The 9,067-nt window shown below is 35.7% G+C and overlaps 1 long non-coding RNA gene across 4 annotated transcripts; it reads right to left on the minus strand.

Annotated features, from left to right (window-relative positions):
• Positions 1 to 7,266: 7,266 nt before the first annotated feature.
• On the minus strand, positions 7,267 to 8,460 carry LOC145729084 (uncharacterized). 4 transcript variants are annotated; one of them, XR_014178261.1, is made up of 3 exons: positions 8,336 to 8,460; positions 7,918 to 8,303; positions 7,267 to 7,848 (listed from the first exon to the last, which is right to left on the minus strand). It is a non-coding gene; the product is annotated as an uncharacterized LOC145729084 (long non-coding RNA). The 4 variants fall into 4 exon arrangements; XR_014178263.1 differs by having other exon boundaries at positions 7,267 to 7,615; positions 7,669 to 7,848; positions 7,918 to 8,410; XR_014178267.1 differs by having other exon boundaries at positions 7,918 to 8,280; positions 8,336 to 8,387.
• Positions 8,461 to 9,067: the final 607 nt, after the last annotated feature.

Here is a 9,067-nt window from a genome sequence, read left to right on the forward strand (position 1 = left end):
AGAAACGGAAAGTGATATTCATATTTTGTTTATACGATTTGTATAATTTTCAGTGATTAGAGCTCCTGTTTTGAAGGCGGGAAGGAGTAGTTCCTGTCTAGTTTCTGGTTGGTAGGGCTGCCAAACCGGGTAGTACCTGCTGTACTTACCGTTCAGCTTAACTCCCACTGAGCTGGGCTCTCCCGCCAGACGAACTTGCGGCTTTATATGAACAGAATTGCGAAACCGACCATTTGATAGCGTTAGGGCAGACCTTGACGTCCGAATCGCTCGCGCCACCGTAGCCTGGAAAGTGTTTCGCTAGGAGAAGTTGTAAGGTCTCCTTTTTCGTTTCTGTCCAAGTGCCGTCCCCTTTTTTTAGAGTTCCTACCTCATTCTGAGTTTTACCTGTGTTGAGAATCTTTTGCAAGCCAAGCTGATTCTGACAGGGATTCAACCTCGCCGCAAAATTTCTGTCAGCTTCCTCATTTGTACCTTCGTAGTTCCTTCTTAAATTTTCTCCTTACTTTGAGGTAAATTTCCCAGTTTTCGTTGCGATTACCTTTGGTGGCTCGGTGGAAAGCCCTCCTAGCATCATCTAGCGGAAAAGTCTAACTTTCTGCACTCATATGCGTGCGAAAAAAATATCTAATTCTGCACGCGAGTAGAAAAACCAATAGTTTTCGCAGATTTAAAATTTATGGTAGTATATAAGTAATAAAAAAAGCCATCTAAAGAGTCCGCCTGTGCGTTAAAACAGTAACTATGTGTCAAAAAAATCAATGCCCCACGGAATGTGAATCTTATCCGAAAATAATTAAATAATTGCCGTTTCATGTTTTAATGTGCATCAAGCATTGAGATCAAAATTTATTAACGCTCTTACCTCACGTAGTCTTGTCGTACACGACCGACCTCTTTCTTAGGCCGTTTTCGTTAAAAAGCAAAATTTCGAGTAAAAGGTTTCGTAGTAAAAAATCCTACGGCTCTGGCATTAATTATCCCTGAACACGATCTTTACGTTCATTTTGTCTGATTAGTATTTCATGAATGTCGATTATCTAAAGAATTTTATTCTTATATCAGAGGTGGAGACGACCAACACATGAGCCTTTCTGCAAGTCCATTACCGCATCATGGTTAATTGAGGAATATAGACTTTAACTAGCTAACACATAATTTGCGGAACCTTGTTACTGAGACATGTTGTGAAAAAACCTAATATGCATTCAAAGCAAGACTTCCTGTTCCCGTCCATAAATTAAACGCTCGTCTTTGGGAAATTAATTGCCGACTTTCAGTATAACAACAAAAATTAAACCGGATACGATTTTATTAAATTAATAAACGTCGTTGGTAGTCAAGATTCTGTCGTAATTCCTATTTTAGTATAATATGTCTTAAAAGAAACACTGAAAAACCTTAACCGTTAAATTTACGAGGTGTGAGCAAGCTTGCACATAGTGACATTCAGATAATTATCTTTTTATGGTAAAAAAACTTGTGCTGAGTAAGATTCTGTACCATGTGAGCTTTATTTATTATAGCTATTTACTCTGTAATACAAGGTGCATATTATTAGGCCAATGATTCAAAAGATAAAGAAATTAGCTTTAAATTTCAAATGTACAGGGTGCTGCATTTTCGATAGTTTTACGGGGTACAGAGAAAACGGTAATATATAGAAAAAAAGTAGCATACGTGTTCTGATCTCTTTTTCTGAGCTGAGATGACTGGCGAAGAGTGGGCTGCGCAAACTTCTTTTGTTTCAAAGATACGGGGGGCTTTTGAAAATTGGTCATTTTAGAACCTCCTCTGTATTTCATTTGCTATTAAAGTTATCAAAAAAGGAAAAACGGTTTCCGGTAGAAGTTTTGACGTAGAATCCAATGGCGTAGTCAGTTTTTTCTTATTACGTTTAGTTTTTGACATATGACAGTAAGTTATATTTTTTAAATGGAACACCCTATATATTTTTAGTTCATTTAATTCTGTTGATTTTTACTTTTTCAACGGTGTATTAAAACATATAAGTTTGTAAACGTTAATCTTGGTAATTAGAACAAAAGCGTTTCCTTAACAAAAAAGTGCTAAATAATATGTATAAAAATACCCACAGTCGAAACAAAATTTGGCTATGTTAATATTAACATGTTACATGTCGTTTATAAACAGTTTTTTCAACTTCCACCTTAAAAATAGTAGAAAATAGAAATAGCCACTTTTCTTATTAAAGTGACGGTAGAACTGTTTGTAACTTAGATTTTTAATAAGATTTATTTAAAATATTTAACTTTCTGATGTGTTAGTTTATATGATTTACGATTTTGTTTGGTATTTTAGATATTAGCCTTTTTTTAGCTTAGCAAAGGTCTTTTTTTAAAATAACAGGATTAACCTCTACAAACTTATATGTTGTAATACACCGTTGAAAAGGTAAATATCAACAGAATTAAATGACGTAAAAATATATAGGATGTTCCATTTAAAAAAATGTAACTTACTGTCATATATCAGAAACTAAACGGAATAGAAAAAAACTGACTACGCCATTGGATTCTACATGAAAACTTCTACCGGGAACCGTTCTTCCTTTTTTGATAACTTTAAGAGCAACTGAAATACTGAAGAGGTTCAAAAATTACCAATTTTCGAAATCCCCCCGTATCTTTGAAACAAAAGAAGTTTGCGCCGCCCACTTTTCGCCAGTCATCTCAGCTCAGAAAAAGAGATCAGAACACGTATGCTACTTTTTTTCTATCTATTACCGTTTTCTCTGTACCCCGTAAAACCATCGAAAATGCAGCACCCTGTACAGGGTGATTATATTTAGAGTATTTTGGAAGAATTACATTTCCTGGCTAAATACGAAAAAATGTCTAGAGGTGTCATAGTTAGTTTTTGCTACTGTTGTCCGTTTTCTTAAAAAATAACATAACTCCTTTATTTCAAAAGTCTGTATGTACATGTTTATTTTAAACCACAGCCGGTTATAACTTTAAAAAAATGTATAATTTAAAACAGTTAACACAATGTAAGTCTGTTTATGTATTGACGCCGACGGAGAAGAGGAAAAGAGGAAGAACTAGAGCGACATGGACCGGCAGAATAGAGAAAGCTTGTCGGAACGAAACCTGCAGCCAGGGGACTGGGAAGACAAAAGAAGCTGGAGGCTAGGAACCGGGAGGCGCAGGACGCTATGAAACCGGCTATATCCGAGATAAATTGCGCAAAGTGTTTTGTCCACACTTGTTAGGTATCAACAATCGTGGGTGCTTCTACGCCCAAAAACGCTTGATTCTATCTTTTGATAAGAATTAGTTTCAAAAATTACCATCCCAGCTTTGCTGTGGTAGTAATTTCCAAAGCAACTTTGCACAAAACCTGTAAGAGTATATTGATAAAAATATTCACTACTTGAATAATTATTAACTATACCTTTTCCACAAATCTTAAATACTTTTAAGACACAATACGTCGTTAGTTACTTAATTTTATATGTAGATAAGGTTCGGCAGTTATTGGGCAAAAATCCGAACATCTTATCGGCTAAGTACTTAGTTTTTGCGTAAACTCCATATGTCGAAATCTAAAGTAGATTTGTTCACTTGGAGTGTATTTTAGGACAATTACCTTATGCTTACCACCCCCACCCCACCACTAGCAACTAACATAGTCTGAAGAAAAAATTATAGCAACCGTATAATCCAAATAATCTATTTCCTATTTAAGTAGCGTTATCAATTGCTAATATATTATTTAGGCGTACAACAAAATAAAGCAATGCTTAATAGACAGCAGATGTGAAGTGAGCAAATTTGATTTTATTTTTCCCTTTAACATTCTAAACGTGCGACAGTTAATTTAAATCAGAAACCGCCGAGGAATCCTGCATATAATAAGACATGTAAAACAACTCGATAATAATATTTCAGTCTCTGTGAATATGCACATGCAATGTAATTCTACGATGGATCTTTGAGTACCACGCCCTAGTGTCGACTATAGTTGTAGCAAGCCACCCGCAATTTTTCTGACGGAACTAGATCAGGCAATTCAGGCGTTCACTTTCGATTCCGCGCCATGCTGGACCGGTCGTTTATGTAAGAATGCCTCGTCTCGTTATGTCCCTTGTTCATAGTTCTGTCATTTGTGTATTATTTACTGCTGTTATTACACCACTATTGTCAATGGCCAGATTTGTGTAGGTGCTCGCGGATATCTGAGGATCGGCTCGAAGGCACTAGGGGGTTATTAATATTGATCAGCTTTATAGGCAGGAGCAGTAGGATACGTTTTGAATACGAGATTATTGCACGTTAGTCATTTGAGTTTATGTTAGAGGGCTTTATAGGTTTATGTCTGCTAGCGGATTGTTTGTTGGAGCAAATACGATATTATGCAATATGTATGCGTAGAGAATAATGACTTTAATTAAGTAACTTTAAAGCTGAATAAAATCAATAAGCTCCATGGAGTTTTATACCAGTTACGAAAAGGTTTTCAGTTGGTTATATGGACAGTTTTGATGTACCTAGGGTCTGATCTCGAAAGCTGACAATCACGTGACCAAAGTAACTTGTAAACATAGACTGTACTCTCTTCATGTCTATTATCAAATGTCAATCAATTGTCACGTCGTTGTACAATGGTACTATTACTACCTACTTTACGTTGTACAATGGTACTACTATCATCAACACAGCTAACAATAGAACACTGTAGATTAGGCACAAGGTCTTCAAAGTCAAAAATGTATATTTTAAGAAAGACGACTTAACAGAGCTAACAGACATATTTCGGGTTGTAAAGGAATTACACACCCATTCGTGCCTAAAATTATAACACTTGGTCAGAATAGAATGTTTAGAATAGTATTTGAGATCTTAGGAATACCAACTATTTAGGTATACATTTTTTGTCTACAAACCATTGGAATACCATTATTCACCAGGAGGAAGAGGCTGCAATTTATTCGGTCACCTGTCTTATCTGGTGAAGCAATACCATTTGCGGTGAAGTATCTAGGAGTCACTTTTGACAGAACTTTCGCCTCGAACCAGCACTGTTGTGGCTCTACACTAATATCGTCGAACCCGTCGTGCGTTACAACAAAAATCTCCAGAATACCGCAGCCAATAAACTGTATTCAGTACAAAGACAGGTCTGTCTAAGTATCACAGGGGTCATCAAAACGACTCCAACGTCTGCGCTAGAGTGCCTCCTCAAAGTTAGGCCATCTACCGGTTACACATCACTCTATTCGTGTTTTAACGGCATACATGGAACGTCGAGGAGCACTTGCGGAAATTCTAAATTACGCGAGTCTCTGACTATGTCGGCACGGCAGCTAGAATGCTAAGCTACAGAACCCTGGTGCCAACGAGAGTGGATAAAAATCTTTACAGACAGTGAGCCCCGTGAGCAAGCGGTCATTGAATGACGTTATAATACGGCTAGAAGACGTTATTTAAGTCTCAATCGATAGTTTCGTCACCGTAACATCTAATGGTAACGTTCTATAACGAACGTCACCTATGACTATAAGATTTTTAGTAGAAATTACATTAGGAAGGAACGTCCTAATATATGATACGCTGTGAAACGTTATAGGACGTCACCGGTCGTTACATTTGCGGTGTGTGGTCGTTATTAGTCACTCATCAACGTTTTATTACGAACAAGGAGCTGTCATGAAACACTGAAACACTCTTGGAGAAATCCACAGTAATACCCTAACGTGAAGGTGATGAAATTGAGAAACAAGCGTCAGAGGAAACCTTCCGGACCAAGAACCGGTAATCTGTCTTGCTGACAGTGAAGCAAAGAGTATCATCTCGGAGTGGTGCAACGAAGAGCACTCCGGCTCATGGCTGAAAACTCAGCAGACAATCCTGAAAGGCTATAACGGCACTGTATACGGGGCAGATGATGCCGAATTCCGCTGGTCCATGGAAGAGATCATTATGTGTAAACCACAATAGACCAATGGTCGCAGTGGAGGGCAGCAATTGTCCACTCACGTAACATAACATAACAACAACATAACATATAAAAAAAATTAGGTCTATTCTAAAAGGAATTGTGGGAGTTCAGCTGGCGCTTTGTATGAGCTGGGTTAAAACTGAGTTGATAATCAAATTTTTTATTTACGTTAACCCCTCTATACATATTTTGCGTAAAAATTTTGAAAACGCGTTTTTAATTAGAATGACTAATAAGTATACGAATAGTAGAAGAAGTACGGATGATATCCAATTTTACATCTCAAACAATTTCTCTATTACATGTTTGTGAAAACGACATTCTATTCAATAACAGTAAAAACAAAGTCATAATATTCCACAATTCGATGACAAAGGCTTTTTTACTTTGATGTTTTATCTAGTTGTTGGTGACTTTGTGCCGTACCAATCGAAAGATTATTATTCCTTATGCAATCGTGCATAACAATTATAAGAATTTTAAGGCGTTCTTATCCGCTCTTTGATCGTATCTAGTTCAAAGCGCAAACGGCTAATTGTTTATGATAATGAATCTGTTTTGTAATTTTTTCTTATCTCCGTCAAAGATCAGCTACACGAAGAACATTTATTCCGCGACTTTCACCAGCCGTTCTGATCTTTATGTAAACTGATTTTTTGTCATCGCGTCTAATTATCCAATTCCGTTGAAAAAAAAAAGAGTAATTGAAATTTGAGTGCCATTTTGGCAAAGTAATTATTTTTGATAGTATTATAATATACGAACAATTGGATTTTAGTCAAAGGAAGTGAAATTTTATAGAAGTAAAGAATACAAAAAGTCAATTGGCCTGTGAAGGAAAATATTGTTTAAACTGAGAATGGCTTTGGCTTTCTCTTCGCTTTTTCTAAAACTGATTTAATTCGTTTTTGTTAACATATTCAAACTTAAATGCACTTAAGGGAGACCAATATTATTAGCAGCACTTGGTTTGGATGTCGATTATACTAATTATATTCCCATACATAAAATTACATATTATTGCTGCAACTCCGTATTAATTTAAAATTAAATTGCGTGTCTTTCCTTATGAATGATGGTGTTTATTTCAATTATTATTCTTGGTCGCTTAAGAAATTATATTGTGTTATATGGTATTTTATTTAGATCTGAGAGTTTTTTATTTAAAAGTCATACACTTATTTCAATGCTTGAAAATTTGAAATACATTCATAAACAATGTAGATACAGGGTGATTGATTCAATTTTGACCACCCCCTTAACTTCTTTAATTTTGATTTTAGCATAAAAGAGATTCCAGACTTTTTGGACACCCTGTATATATTTATAACACAATTTGAGCAATTATTACTGGTACTGACTCCAGATGACAAAGATGTGTTTGCATTTGTATTTATTTGTGTATTTTGCACTAACGCTTTTCCAAGAATGCTGGATGCAATTCTCCGCTCTACGGAACTGTCGACGTAACCTTATGCCACTGCGTTGGACTTCCATCTTCCATGTTGCTTAATTTTTAAAAGATCTTCGCCATAATCCGCCAGCAGTGTAGTCGATGATCTTCGAAAACAGTGACCAATGTACAGAGCTGGTTGTGGTAATTTTAGAAAGTATTAATACCCACAGGTTAAGGTCCACATTTTCCGTTAGACTACTTAATAAAAAATGTATCCTTTCATGTTTGGTGGTCGCAACGAAACGTACCTTTTTATAATTTCAATGAGGTCTAACCCGTCAATGTTCCCCAATGTTATGACAAATTCACGATGTATGTTTGTGTTGATGTCAGTAAAGTGTTACTTTAAAGTACTGTCCTTCATCAACGAGAAGAAATGTTAATTCACTTTTCCGGCAAGCATCAGAGATTCCAATAATCAAGGCCACCTAAAATAACAAATATCCATTATTATAGCCGGGTGAAAAAATACGTTAGGTATTGTCATAAACAGGTACCTTAGTCATTAGGTGATGTGAATCGTCAGCTTTTGTGAGAAAATTAGCAATGTTTTCTTTCGTCAGGACATTTGACTTCTTAGGCTGATAATTTTTGGAGTGGCGCTTTAAAAATGCAAGTAAACCAGTAAATTTGTTGATGTCCACATTTCTTTTTAGAGATAGTTCTTAACATAGAATAGAGGCTTCATAAGATGGAATTCTACAAGGTCTTCTTTCCTTCGAAATAGGCCAACAAGACCTTCTCGTTTATATGATTTACATTTTTATCTTTGCAGCAAGGATCAAATTTGGCATATGCCAAATTATACTTTCCTTTCGATTTTGTCAGAATAACAGTGGATAAGGCACTTTGGGCGGCTTCTTCAATATCTTTGTTAATATCACTTTCTTCGCTTGACATGGTTTTGATACTTACTTTTTAATTATCAATGAAAAGTAACACCAAAAATCTGTGATCAAAAGTAATGTGTCAAGCTTGACATTAAATTATTTTGGGAATTTAGGCAACGGTACATAGTATACCTGCAATATTTTAAAAAGAGTATACTTGCATATCGCAGAAATCTGCCCGTTACACAAAAACGTACTTTTCCCATCTGTTACATAAACAGCTATTCTTATTGAGCTGGTCTATTTCTTCATTTGAAATGAGTTTTTTTTTGGTATAAACGTTACAAAATTAGTGTGCATCATTGCTTTTCATCGATAAATATTAGAAGAACCATGGTATTTAACATACTAAATTAAAAGTGAAGAATTGTTGTAAAATACGCATTGAATAGGAAATCAGCAATTCGTCCGATAACAATAAGACAAAGTACAAATTTTTCGATTATAAATTTTATTCCAAGAATGTTAGAGTATTAAGCGATTCTCCGCTTTAGTTGAGAAGATTTTGACGCATTTGTCTGATTCCTGCATCAACCATTAGCATACATGAAATATATAATTAACTCTTCGATGACTAAATGTAAATTTTTGCAACGGTCATTCATTTAACCGCTGATTTCCATAAGACCACGATACGACAATTAAAATTTTCCCACACAATTTTTCTTTTACGTCGGCTGCGAAGCCCCCGTTTAGCAGCTAATTATCCTACGACAGCCAATAAATAACCGCAAATGAAACTTTTAATGGTAATTGA

Source organism: Ips typographus, linkage group LG1 (genome assembly GCF_016097725.1).
Source record: "Ips typographus isolate SLU linkage group LG1, UJ_Ityp_2.0, whole genome shotgun sequence".
Taxonomy (NCBI): domain Eukaryota; kingdom Metazoa; phylum Arthropoda; class Insecta; order Coleoptera; family Curculionidae; genus Ips; species Ips typographus.